At 41.7% G+C, this 14,522-nt stretch overlaps 1 protein-coding gene across 1 annotated transcript in view; it reads left to right on the top strand.

The window, feature by feature from the left end:
- The first annotated feature begins 1,029 nt into the window (after positions 1–1,029).
- Positions 1,030–14,522, top strand: part of cdk18 (cyclin dependent kinase 18) — a 39,876-nt gene continuing 26,383 nt past the window's right edge. The window contains exon 1 of the mRNA XM_023324837.1: positions 1,030–1,418. The gene's annotated coding sequence lies outside the window, so the exon portion shown is untranslated. The remainder of the gene's footprint in view (positions 1,419–14,522) is intronic.

The raw sequence follows: 14,522 nt of genomic DNA, 5'->3' as shown, positions 1-14,522 counted from the left end.
TGGAGGATGGTTGTTTACAGCGCAGGCAAGTTGCTGTAATCTTCGTAGCGTCAAACTGGCACTACGTCATACAAACGTCTTAAGTAAACATTAGATCTGGCGTTTGTAAGATTTTATACTCTGGACGAAGCAAAGTGTAGAACAAGGAGTTGGCTCATACCAGGCTGGATAATTAGTAATATATTTAGAGAAGTGATGACAAAGTAAACTAAAGTGAAACAAATTTGTGGTGAGGTGTGGATATTACCCCGTGTGGCTTGCCATCAGGGTCTAAGGAAGATCTCTAACCAGAAATGTACTGGCTCATTTAAATGTGCCAGTACATTTAAAGTCAGTAATGACTGGAGTTATTACTGACAGTATTAATACTGGCAACTGCTGTATTAACACCACAGTCCAGCTGGGACAACTGATCTCAAGAGACGAACTGTCGACCAGCAGGAGGAGCTCTATGAGAATGTTTTTCACCACAGCTAACCTTAACCATTACTAGTCCAGACCTCATCCCAACCTGAACCTTCCTATGCTATATTCAGCCCTAAACATGTAGCTCCGTCACATTCATCTGGGTTTGGTCCCCAAAAGCTCAGCAGTCATCGATGGGGATGATTATACCAGAAAAGGTCCTAGAGAGGCAACAAGTGCTGCTCATTCACTCACCCACACAAACACCCACACACCCACGGATATCTGCAGTTATGTGCACCCACAGGCTTCACACACACACACACACACACACGCCCCCGCACACACACACACACACACACATTGCATCCATTCTAAACCTGACAGAGACGTACACACCAACAGACACTCATCTGGCTCTGCATTAAGACTTTAACAAACACTCCGTCTCACCCTCAGACATACACACATGCTTTCATAGACGTCTCCTGTTCATGTGACGGCCCTGTCAACACTGGGGGCTGGTGAGGGGGGGGAGGCGGTGGCTTACAGAATTGCTGCAAGCGGATTGGCCGTCACCATACCAACGGGGGCGGGGCGGAGTCGGGAGGCTGGGTAGGAGGAGCCATGGGCTGATTTTAAAGCTCTCCAGAGGAGCAGTTTCTGCTCCGCTGAGTCCTCTCCTCTGTGATTCTGCGCCTTTATTTAGTCTTTCCTGTTATCTGGCCGGCGAGCTGACACTCGGCGCTCTGAGAGGAGGACAAACGGACGCACGGACGGAGGAAGGGAGGGAGGGCGGAAAGGGTGAACTGTCAGACAGAGTTGTTTGTTTCCCTCCTCCCTACGGCTACCTGCCCATCACTGCTACCCAGCCGCCTGCGTCTCCTGGATCTATCTCCGCTGTGGGTGACAGCCCGGAAGACGAGGGGAAACCTGTTCTCCTCTGCTCCCCGGGGAGCCTTCAAGTCATCCCTCCATCCTTCTGGCTGGCTGCAGAGGACCTCTGCTCTCCTGTAAGTAACCAGCTTCGGCCGCGGGTCAAGGTTTTGACCAAAACAAGCCTAAAAGCTGGGGGTCACAGGGGTCGCCTGGCAGAGACGGCATGTTGCGTCTCTGCGGGACGGAGGTCGTTCTAATTAGATTCCTCATTAGCAGGGGGAATTCATCACTGCATCGGTGATTTTTTTTTTTTTTACTTCAGCTTCTGCTTTGATCCTTCCTGTCGAGGTTAGAGTCATGTAGGAGCAGGTCTTTTTCAAAACACATGAGGGGGGCTGGGTCTGTCTTTAATGCTAAAAACAAGGTCACTGTTGGTTGCACAGTCAGGGCAGCCCTTACATAATGGCCAGTGAGCGCAACAGGTACTGATAAGACGACGGATGAGGCAGCTTTCAGGAATCCGTCTGCACAGAAACTGTTGCTTCTCCATGGAGGAAATGTCAGTTTCACTCATTTTCACTCAAATCTCCTGAAGAGGTAAACCAGGAGCTCACTGATTCACAGAAATCCATTTGCACACACAGCACTGTTTACCCAGGAGGGCCTGTGGGTGTAATTGGGTATCTAATGTGTGTACGGGTGTGCCGGCGTGTGGGCGTGGGTGTGTGTGTGTGTGTGTGTGTGTGTGTGCACGCAGAAGCCCCTGCTTCCCTTTTCCATGATTCTGTCATGCACTGTTGAATCACGCACAGTTTACTCTGCTGCCTGGCTGAAGTGCCATCACAAACAGTCTGAGAGCGAGAGAGAGAGAAATGACACCTCTGGTGAGCGTGCTGCATGCTGTAGAGAAAGTTTCAGTTATTTGTGTTTTTACCAACCACATTTAGTTGAAAACAGCAACAACATCGATACATCGACCCTAAATGTACAGGTAGAAGGGAATACATGTGTTGCGAATAAAACAGAACGCCAGTGGTGCCTCGTTTCTGTTACATCACCCAGGTGCAACTCAGAGCTTCGAGCCAGGGTTAATAACATCAGAGGCACTGACTGCCGTAGGCTGTTATTTACTCTACAACTTACAGTTCTGATTACCAAAGCAAACACTGAAACAGGAGCGAATGCAGCACAGGACTGCTGCAAGTAACAGCGGTAATTTCAGTGAGTTGAGGGGAGAGGGTTGTTGAGGCAATAATGGGATGCTGAACGTGGGGTTTGGCGAGTTCTTTTCCCACATTTTGTGCGTGGTTGTGAAGTGTCAGGAAGCTGATAAAACGTTTCATATTCAGCTTACCTTTTGTAGTCCTGAATAGAATCCAGTGCAACCAATGGTCTTAGGAAGTCACCGACTTAGTAATTTAGTCAAAGCACAAATCCAGCTGGCTGAAGGTCTCAGAGGTTTGTCAGAGATCATTAGCAAACGTATGAGCATCATGTGAACGCTGAACACACCAGAGAGGTCAGGTCAGGTCAAGAGGTTGAGAGGTTTGACTACTAGCTCCCAGAATTATGTACCATAATAAAAATGTATGTGTTTTTACATCGAGGAGGTCTGAAATTGAGTAGCAATAAGCTATTTTTCCATTCAAATGTCATGCGAAAATTTGAACAAACATTTAAAATGTCCCAAAACAAAAACAAAAAAAGGAAACGAAAATGTATTTAGCAAGCTGAATATTTCTTTAACCAAATAAATATTTAACTCCAAGCCAAATATTTAGTTAGTAGGCTAACTATTTAGCTTCAACCTGAATATTTAGCTAGCTAGCTTTATATTTAGCTTCAAACTTAATATTTTGTTAGCTAACTTTATATTTAGCTACAAATGTAAAGCTAGCTAATATTTAGTTACCTAGCTTTATATAGCTTCAAACTAAAAATTTAGTTAGCTAGCTTTATATCTAAATAATTAGTTATTATATTATTATAATAGTTATATAATTATTATATTTATCTCCAAACTAAATATAAAGCTAGCTAAATAATTAGCTGCATGCTAAATATTTAACTGATATGCAAATTCAGATGCATTTTTGAGTAGACTACCAAAATAAAAGCTTATTACCACTATAAAGTCAAAGCTAGCAATAATAATATAGTCAAAATATGACTGAAATATGAATCCCCATTTCCTTCGTTTATGACAAACTAAATAAATATAATGATCACCCCATAGATACCAGCTTGTGCAGTGATGCTGGGTTCTGTATTTTAAGCTAAGTCGGTTTGACTCACTTTTCTAGTGTGATTTTCCAAACTCATCCTTTGCTGACCGCTGTCTACGATAAAACGATACATTATGTTTGTAACCAAACATTACGTTTGCCGAGCGTACACTTTCAGTGCTAATTCTGTTGCTGTTTTTACCTTGCGTTACCAGCGTCTGGGTGGTGCTAAAATTCACACTCTCACAAGTTTAGCAACAAGCAGCTTTAAAAAGGGTGTGAAAGCTGAATGGGAGGCACATGCTGTGTTGACACTATATTTAGAAGTGGAATTATTTTTTTGAGTTTTTGGAGCAATAAGTAAGTTATGAACTTGACTTTTGTTTTAGTAATCTTTACATTTTAAAATATTAAAATAAATATATACAAAAAACATTTGTGGGGCTGCACAGTGGCGCAGTTGGTAGCACTGTTGCCTTGCAGCAAGAAGGTCCTGGGTTCGATTCCCGGCCGGGGTCTTTCTGCATGGAGTTTGCATGTTCTCCCTGTGCATGCGTGGGTTCTCTCCGGGTACTCCGGCTTCCTCCCACAGTCCAAAAACATGACTATTAGGTTAATTGGTCTATCTAAATTCTCCCTAGGGGTGTGTGTGTGTGAATGGTTGTTTGTCCTGTATGTCTTTGTGTTGCTCTGCGACAGACTGGCGACCTGTCCAGGGTGTACCCCGCCTCCCGCCTGGAACGTAGCTGGAGATAGGCACCAGCAACCCTCCCGACCCCATTAGGGACAAAGGGTGAACAGAAAATGGATGGATGGATGGATGGAAAAACATTTGTTTGCTGTTGTTGTGCGTGCTTACACGTTACTTTTTAGACATTTAAAACTCGGTCTAGTCTCAGGTTATAGAACAAAAGCACAGGATGTGTGTGTCTGAAGTACAGCAGGGCAGCACATAACAGGACTCAGATGACGGCAGTTTTTGCTGTTGTTTAGATCTGGTTTTACCTTTCATTTGCTGCAGCTGAAGCATGACAATAGTGTTTATATAAGCAGCTTATTATCATGTGTGTGAATCATCTCACAGCCCCAGGCCCACTCCATCATGGTAATGTGAAGATCCACCTGGCTCTGCCACTGAACGCCACGTTAGAGGTGGACAAACAGAAAGCATTTGGTCAAAGTCCGTACATGGAAGGCTGCTGGTGTTTCACACGTCTCAACGCTGCTGTGAAGAAAGATGCTGAAAGTGGATCTGCAGTGAGATTCCTCAGACCTCCATACCACAAAGACCAACTTCTGGTGTTCTGCTGCATGGTATGTGCTGACAGTGTTTGCCAAAGCACATTTGAAAAATAGCTTAATATCCGTCAGATTAGATCAAACTGATCAGATCATTCTGTGATCATACATTTTCAAGCCGTCCTGCAGATTCTCAAGGAAACTTAGGTCCTGACTTTGACTAGACCGCTCTAACACATGATTATGAGTTGTGCAGTTGTATCTCTGACTCAATGTTTTGGGTCTTTGTGATGGAAGATGACTACAACTACAGGAATAACTCCCATAACACTGGGTCACCCGGATGTTTACTAAGTAGAAACACTAAATTCTTGTTTTTATTTTATTTTATTAGCATGCTTGGTAAAACTTACAGATTTGGTGAAATCTAGTGTATGAAATTAAAAATTTTATAATTCTGTTGAGCTTTTATTTATTTTATAATTGTGTAATTGCAGAAAAGAATACACACGTATGGCCATTTCATTTCCGAAAGCTGTGTAAACACCACCTGTGGGTTTGTCTAGACCATACCACTGTCTGGAAACCGGCGAAAATCATTTAGGGAAAAGGTACATATTTGGACAAGACACATTGAGTCAGCTGTAGTTCTTATGTCAGAACACTCGATGGCGCTGTGATTTTAAGGTGTCGTTGAAATGGACGTGCGTTTTGACCGTTGACCTCCACCTCATCCTGCCATGTGTGTTCGGGAAAAGTTTCGACTCTTGGTTTCGAACATTGCTGGAGACTCTAATCTCCGGTGGAGTGTAAACAAGCAGCCGGATCGCGGCAAAAATGTTCCGGTTTCACTGAAAACCAGATCTGTGCAAACAAGGCCTAAGACGTACGTATGCCGACAAATTCAAAATGGTGAAACGCACAGCACAGACATCGATGATTAAAAGCCCAAAACACATAAACACACCTACAAAAAAGCAACAAACTAAACAACGTGCAACCGAAAAATGCTGCAATTGTTGGACATCGAAACAACAACAGCAAGTATAAAACTCTGCAAAGTTGCTCTAAGAAACAGAAGTGCTCCAGACCACTAGGGGGAGTCAACCACTAAATCCTTTTGGACCAGACCTTGAGTAAAGACGGTTTAATGGGATGCCCAAAAGAAAGAAAAAGGTCACGTTTCATTCAAAGATTCGAAGATGTAATCTTTTATAATATCACGCGTCTGCATAATCATATCAGTAATTTTACCTACTTTCTTTGATTGCAGTATTTTTCGTTTGCTTTTTTTTTTTTTTTTGCTTCTATCTTCTATGACTACACCATCTTTTTCTGCTGCATTTGATTTTCATGTTTGCATGTTTGGAGTTTGCATCATTCATGTGATTGCAGGGCGTTTCTCTGTTTGCTGGTTGGCCGCCGTGAAGAAGTACTCTTAACTACCTCCATTAAAATCGAATGTTCCTCAGCCCACTGCAAAGTCAATTTTTCCAAAAACTGGCATCAAGAATGCTCAAAAAGCCTTTCCTCATGTTTCTTTCTGTGTATTTTTTTTCTCACCATTTTTATAGAATGTGTTCATAGCAGATTATTTTTACCCTCTTGAATTTACTAAACAAACAAGCCGCCTTTGCCTTTGGTTTGCAGTATTTCTGCAGCCTCCTTCAAGCAGCCGTTACATATCAGAACAGTGTGGAACCAAAGTCTATACGGTTTTGATCAGAGACACAGCTTGCTAATTCACAACATGAAGGACGTCAAAACTAAAACCCACACGACGAGCATAATGACATGGGCGGCCTCAGCGTCACACTGGGTGCACGGACGCGTGTCGTCAGCATCATACACCCTTGGCTGAATTTATTCTAAAAATAAAATACATAAAAACAAATGTTGCAGAGGATATCCTTCACTCAGTCGCTTCATGCTTCAAAGGATGCCTGCAGGTGGGCGGCAGGCGCGTTCACAGCCCAGCAGCCCTGCTAATGTCTCCTCTGGAATTATTCATCCTACCTCAGGCAGTAGCTCATTTCAGAAAAAAAACAGTAAATACTGCTGTTTTATTATTATTATTATTATTATTATTTATTATTAGGGAACGTTGGACAAAAGCAAAACCAACAGGCAACACTAAGCACTGAGGGGCTGTTTGAGGAGCGGCTGGGCGCCCTCTGATTGCCTCCAGCGTGTTCACTGTGGAGCTCAGCAGTCGTTTTAGGTGCTTTTCATAAGTGCTTCTAAAAAGCACAAGTTGTTTTTCCAGCTCTCAGCTGTTGCTTGTTGCCTGCGTGATGTGGTGGACACAACTTCACAGGTGTTCTGACTAAAACCAGGAAGACAAAGCGCATCACCCCAGATTCAAAGTCCTTCAACTGAGAGAATAGACTTTAAAATAATGTTAGTAAATGAAAGCTATATGAAAGCTAAGCTGTTGTTGTAGCAACTTTCCAGACTTCTCAGATCTTCTGGAACCTGGAGAAGCAGCATTCAGCTTCTATTCACCACAAATCTGGAACAAACTTCCAGAAAACTGCAGAACAGCTGAAACTTTAAATCGAGACTAAGACCCACATGTTTAGAGTTGCTTTTGAACCACAATAAATAAAACATTGATCAACATATTTGATGTTGGTCAATGTTTTGATGTATTTTGATGATTTTGGTGATGAAATATAATATATAATGCAATATACTGGTTTTCTCAATTGACTGTATTTAGTTTTTTCATGATGCTTGTATTTTTTATTTTTTAATTATGTAAAGCACTTTGAACTGCCTTGTTGCGGAAAAGTGCTACACAACTAAACTTGACTAACTGATTGATGTAAGTAGTGAGCTGTAAACTCTAAAATAAATCTGTCTGAACCTTTTTGCCTTGTGGGGAAAAATAGTCAAATTAGAATAACTTATGTTTATTTTTTCTTTCATTTACAAAATGTGAAAGTAAATTCATTTTTATTTTTATTTTACTTAAGATAAACTAAGCATACATGGTCAGATTGCTTAAGAAATTAGATTTCTTCCACCTCACAGAGCACCGTTCCCCAGCTCAACTCCTTCAGACTAGCCAGCATCAATTAGCAAACACTGTGTGGTGTTTGATGCACATCAGCTGAGCTTGTTATAGGAGCTACTTCTGAGTCTAATGCTGCTAAGAATGATGTTAAAGGCCTAATGGAGAAGTGCTGGAAGAAGCAGACGCTTCTTAAAGAGACAGACACCCAGTTTCTAGGCATCAAATTACCATGTCAAATTTCTTTTTAGTCATATTTCATATATACAGCCTTTTTATAACAGCTGAAGGTAGCATAGTTGCTTGGCTGAGCTGTAAAATGGCACGATGTGTCCTGAAAACACCATACTGCTGCTTCAAGTGTCGCACAGAAACATAAACGTTCATATGCCACAGAACAGGCCGGTCTTATGTTGACCTGCGTACTGATGTCATGCATCATGATCTGTGAACAGAGTATGTCCACTGTTCACTTCAGTGATGAGTGGGGAGGGCGAGTGTTTGTGTGAAAACACAATACACAAAAAGATTTATTGTTGTAATTGTGTTTCTACAAGTAAAGAAAAAAAGAAAGTAGCAGGTCATGGTTTAAGTGTCCAGCAGACAAACAGGACTGCCATGGCTAGGCATTCAGCTGAAAAAAAAAAACAAAAACACAGAGCTGGACTTGTTGTCTGGCGAAGCGTGACTCTGAAATCCAGCAAACAAAAGGTCATCTTTATTACCACTTTATTACAACAGCCTGAGGACAGAAAGCATGGCGACATGTGACATCAGGCTTTCCAGCTACATGTATTGTGTAACATGTCACAGAAATGTTAAGCAAGGGAAGCGGAGCCACGTTCCTCTGATCAGCCAGGAGTCGAGCGCAAACCGAGCAACGGTTCCTCTCTGCTCAGCTTTTACTTTTCTCTGCACAGCGACCTGTCTGCCGCGATTGATTGTAGCTAAGAGGAAAATCCTTAGGGTTGCTGCAATCGCTAAGCCAATTCCACTTGTCACTGATAGGCCTCAGGCCAATCCTCACTGTAGAAATCTGGCTCCTTTTGTTGTTGAACCCCTAAATAACAGATATTTGCTAACATGGATGGAGGCTCCCTGTGCCTTAAAATGGATTTGATTCAACTTTAAACTCCTCTTTCACTGAAAATGATTTGTAGATGCTTCTTTAATAGTGTAATTTGTTTAAGCAGCATTAGCATTAGCATTATTAGCATCCACCACAGCTGGGGTTTTTTGTTTGTTTTTTTTGCCCAAGCATTGAGCTGCCGAGTTTAGTGGAAATGCTAGCGGACGGTGGGAACTTTTACAACCCAAACAGTAGAGTCTCATTCCTTGATTCCAAAGCAGCACACACACACACACGCACACACACACACCATTCCTGTTACACAGATAAACGCAGAGTGTATAACCTGTGGATGCCGGCTGCTCATGGAGACCCCATGGTGTTCGCTTACATTAGTGTTAATCCGGGGGGTGGGAAAGATGAATTGAAATTGTTACAAAGTCGTAAAGTAAAACACAACCATAGAAAACACTTTTATTTAATTTTAAATTTTTTTTGTTGTTTTAGAATATGTAATAATTTGTACGGTAGTGTTCAGAAAAAAAGGAAATTAAAATTACACTTACATATACACAAATACATACATACATATTTCAAGTCTTTATACATATTCAAAGGGTGAGGTGAATATGTACAAAGCTCCTGCTGTCCGATGCAGCAGCATTTCCAGCGGCTTCGTCGTCTTCTCACAGTTGGCAAACTAAGAAGTTTTCCAACAAAATGGTGTAGAAAACTTAAAACTGACTCAAACACAAAGGAGTCAATGGAGATGATGACATGCAAAAAGTCCAAATTTGACTTGAAACAAAACAAAAAGCAACAACCATAATGTTGATGCAGTAGAACCGTACCTGTAAGAATTGGTGTAAATCTAAGTTGAATCTATATGAATCTATAAACAGTTTATTAAACTAGCACAACCTGATTTTGACAACCTCGAACAAAATGGAAATAAGCATTTAGCCAAATCACCATAGATACAAATGGAGGTGTGTAAAATATACAAGATTAAGTTACATGTGGAGAAACAGTAAGCATGATCACCGACCCCAGAGGTTGGGGCCAAAAACGAACCCAAACAACGGCAGTGTTTAACAGCTGGGGCATTTTTATTTTAACTTCATTTATGTAAAGACTTTTCTGTCAGTGTTAGAATGAGATTACCAGACAGCAGAATGAAACACACTGGCAAGAAATCCACCAGGTGCTTTTACAAAGATCAACAGGTGTCCCTTGGAAAAATAGATTCCTGATCTTCGTGATGAAATAAATGTTAAATAAAATATAACTGATCACTCTACCAGCTGGTATGCAGCTGCAATAAGCACATATACAGGAATAGTAACAAGAAAAAACACAGCTCTAATGTTTGACGCATCAGGACACGGTTAAATGGACAGATCTTTGCGAGGTTCTAAATGAATGCTAACCAAGTGCACAAATCCAGATTCCAAACTGTCATTATTTATTAAACACGGCGAAGGCAAAATGAAAAAGCTGTGCATCAAACACCTGGAATCACCACAGCTGAGATGATTTAATCAGGATGCCTTGTGAATGCCTCTCTGTGGAGGTTTTCCAGGCATTTCTCGCCAGGAGGACGACTCAGTGGAGACAGAAACACCTTCTGTCCTGGGAACACACTGAGCTGACTGCCACTGGGGAGAAAAATCACCTGCTTTCCTTCCTTGAACAGCAACCCGATCTTTTATTTGCGGCAGACAATTGATGGATGGGAAACATCATTCTATTCCCTGTAGAAGCACATTAACAACAGCAATTATACTCTTGAACCTTGGCGTCTGTTGTTGGCTCAGGTGGGAGGGGTTACCTGGTAAAAACCAGTCGATGTTCTACGCTTCACTTTGTCCACGGGGTCTGGACTCTCAGATATTCAGACACGATTCCTTCCTGGAGGCGTGGACTGTGTTGAAGTTTTCAATTTTATCCAATGTTTGCCTGTGACACATGTAATGCACCAGTTTGACACTTTGGAAATTACCGGAAATTACCTACAGTGGAGACAACCGTCCTCCACTGTGAAGGGAGAAGAGCCGATCTGAACGAGGCGTTCATGTTAATTTAATATTTGGAAGTGTGACCAACATGGACTGAACGACTTCCTTCACTTCCTCTGCTGCCATTGCTAAAACTACAGACTGACTACAATTCTAAAATACCAGAAAATCAATTTCATCATTCACAACTTCTGTTTGCTGATTGGCCCCTGTAGAAAATCTACCAGAGGAATCCCAGACGGGGCAATGAAGGGAGATGAGAATCAAACAACTGCGTAGGACGGCAATGGTCAGGCTAGGTTTGTCGGTCGCTGGTTCGTTCACTGTACCATTTTAAATGGGGCTGCAGATTTATTTATTTATTTATTTTAACAATATCGCCTTGCAGAAACAATGTTGTTCAAATTAGAAGGACCTTTTTCCATGAAGCTTGTACAATCTTCCAGGTAATGGACGGTTTCTCTCCAGGTGTTCCAGATTCTTCCTGAAGTCCCAAAACATGCAGAATATGTTTATAAGTCTCTCGATCTTGCTATTAGCTAGGATAGAGTGAATGGTTGTTTGTCCGGTGATTGACTGGTGACCTGCCTCCCTCTCTCCCTGACGGCTGGATTGGTCACTGGTCCTCCATGAACCTGCTGGGGTTAAGTGTGTAAAGGTGATGAATAGATGTATAGGAAGTAGTCAAGGAAACCCAGCATGGTAAACATCAGTATGCAATGCTTTGACCCAAATACATTTGTTTCCTTATCGCGACCCGTCTCCAAACATGACAGGACATAAATCATATTGCTGCTACTTTGGCTGATGACACTCATAATACTGAAAGACTTCCTTTGTGCCTATACTGTTCTAAGGACAGCTTCCATATCTGTGGATGTTAGGAGCTGCAGCTTCTAGAAACTGAAGCCGAGTCAGTGACGCAAGATAAGCTCTTATCAGCATCTCTTCAGATTGGACTAAGTCTTCTGCAAACAATGCAGTCTTCTGCATTTTCCTTTAAATTGGTCTGTTTCCATGAAGCAAATTTATTGTCGTTATTCCAATTTGCACAACTTTACAGTCTGTGGAAATGCAGCTAACAGCATAATGCACCTAGAATTATGTTTATTTTCCAGCTGTTTAATTATTACTCCTCCGACATCTGATCAATGAATAATTCACAATGCAACAAGAAAATTCACAATACATGGATATGCGTGAGCTCTCCTAGTGCACAAACTCTCTTCTAAATGCCAGGCCAGCTACTGTTGATGAAAAGTTGGTTACTTTTTCAGGTGTTTTTTTTTGTTGTTTTTTTTAATCTAAGCTTAGTGGAACTGATTGATTCCACCACTGCAGACATCATGATTACTTTTAGGGTACAGCTGCACAAACTGAAAGCATATTTGCTGCGATGGAAGCCGAGCTAATCGGCCGCGGACCAGCTCCTCTGCTGCCAGCCTGGTTTCTGAAGCGGCTCTGTCTGCTGTAGGGAAGCCTGTACAGTCTGGATGCAGGGCTGCTTTTTATAGTGCATGTGAAACACCTCACACGGCGGGATTATTTCCTCTCACTGTTTCTGCTGAATCCATTTCTCTCCGCTCTGTTCATAGTCAGGAGTGCTCAGTTTTGTTAACAAACGGAGGACTTTCTCCTTTGTTTCTTATGCAAAGACTGAAAGGCAGCTTCAGTAAATCAGCCTCAGAAATGTCGGAGCTGTTAAATGTTGAAGTGTGTGGATTCAGAACCATTTAGAAACATAAAACAGAACACGAAGGCGCTTCAAATGTGCAGGACAGCCGTAATGACTGAAGTAGTAAGCATTGTTTAAAATGTTTCAGAGGCGTTCATCCTTACCTTCAGGTAAATGTTCTGCAACTCATGTGTCTCTCTTAACAACTTGATCTGGGGATAGACCTTTATCATCTGAAAAAAAAAGAATAAAAATGCAGTTTTAGAGCAAACCACTTCAAATTAGAGAGGATGCCAGAGATAAAATACTGTAAGAGTCCATGGTGTAGCAAACAAGAACAATGAGATGATGTAGCAGCCGGTGGGTAACTGTTAGAGGAACGAAAATGCTTTTGATTGCATTTCTCTTAGATATCATTTCGAAATTTTCAATATTTACATTTAATCCATGCTAAAAATGAATATTGAAGATACTCCTTCTTGTCGGAATCTAAAACGACTGACCAGTTCTGTCTCCCCACGTTGCTACCAGCAGGTTTATCTTTACTTCTGTTTTAGCATAAATTCTTTTTGAGCATAACTTCCGTTGTGGCTTTTGTTGTTGAGTTATGTTTTGTTGTTATTGTTGTTGCATTGTGAGTTTTGCATTTCGTTAAACCTTCTGGGCCACCGTAGAAATTACTCTCAACAACGTCTCTCGTGAAGACGTACTCTTTGCCTGAAAACCCAACAGTTTCAGCCTTAAGCGATCTCAATTGAAAGGAAAAACCAAAACAATAAAATTGGTGTTGAACAATAGTGGAAAATGAAGCCACTGTTGTGAGCCTCTTGCTGATTGTCCATAGAGATGTATATTTTATCCTGGTTCAGGACAGAGTTTCCACATTTATTCCCAAACCAGATCCAAGACACACAGCGCAGTGGTAAAACTTTTGATTTCCTCTGTTCCTGATTTTCATAAGTGCTTCAAATAAACATGTTTATATCAGACGAATTCAATTTATTAGAAATGAATTGATCAAATTGCAATCTTGATTACAAAGAAGGAAAAAAGCTCATTTATTCAAAGTTTAAACCGTAAATTAGCCGTGATTAACCTCATTCTTTGGTTCAGTTTCATCAGTCAGTCCTATTCCTGAACCAAAAAGCTCACAGTAGTCCTTCTGTTATCTCCTCTAAAACCTTTTGAAGAACCTGGAAATTTTTGAAAACGGCAAAAACAGAGCAATTTATACAAATCTGTAATTGGACAGCTTCTCTTTCACAACACTGTATACAACCACTCCCTTCAGGTTTTCCTTATTAAGTATAGGATGAGTTGGAGGTCTCAGCGTTCACATGTGATATACAGATCTTCCATTCATTCACTACGTTGCAGAAGGTCCATGCCTGTGTGAGTCACGGTTGTGTATGAATACATCTGTGCTCTCCGGCCTACGTCCAGCTGTACCGTTTCTTCTGTTCTGACTGTGGCCACTGACCCGCATAAAGCCATCGGAACAAGTCTGCAGTCTTCATCATCAGCTGGCCCCGTTCTCAGTGAGCGCACACCAGAGTCGTCGTGGGGTTTAACTCAGCGTGAGCCTCTGGAGCGATGGCATATGGCTTTGTGCCCGAACAAAATAAACTCAGCCTCATCTCCCCTGAGGCAGCGAGGTACTGGATCAGGTCCCTTAATTTGACCAAATTAAGGTGTTCCTAGCAAGTGTGGGCCCAAGTTAATCAGGGGAGTTATAACATGCTTAAAGTCAGATATTTTACAACCTTTGTTCAAAAAGGCATGCATGTAAGCAAACGATGGAAGGTTGAGCAGGTCCTGCATGCTGTGCTGTACAAACTGTCGATGTCCAGACTTCACATCTGGACTCTGGACTGCATCTTGACTTAACTGGACGTTTAAAGACATCAGATTTGTGCATTGGATGTACAACAGTTTCGGCTTTCCTGAGCTCCAGGAGTCGTATGAAGGAATCTTTTTAATGCCGAGGCAGTAACAG

The sequence above is a fragment of the Xiphophorus maculatus genome, chromosome 20 (assembly GCF_002775205.1).
Source record: "Xiphophorus maculatus strain JP 163 A chromosome 20, X_maculatus-5.0-male, whole genome shotgun sequence".
In the NCBI taxonomy this organism is placed as follows: Eukaryota; Metazoa; Chordata; class Actinopteri; order Cyprinodontiformes; family Poeciliidae; genus Xiphophorus; species Xiphophorus maculatus.
The sequence above is the reverse complement of the archived record's forward strand: the minus strand, read 5'-3'. Positions and strand labels throughout refer to the sequence as shown.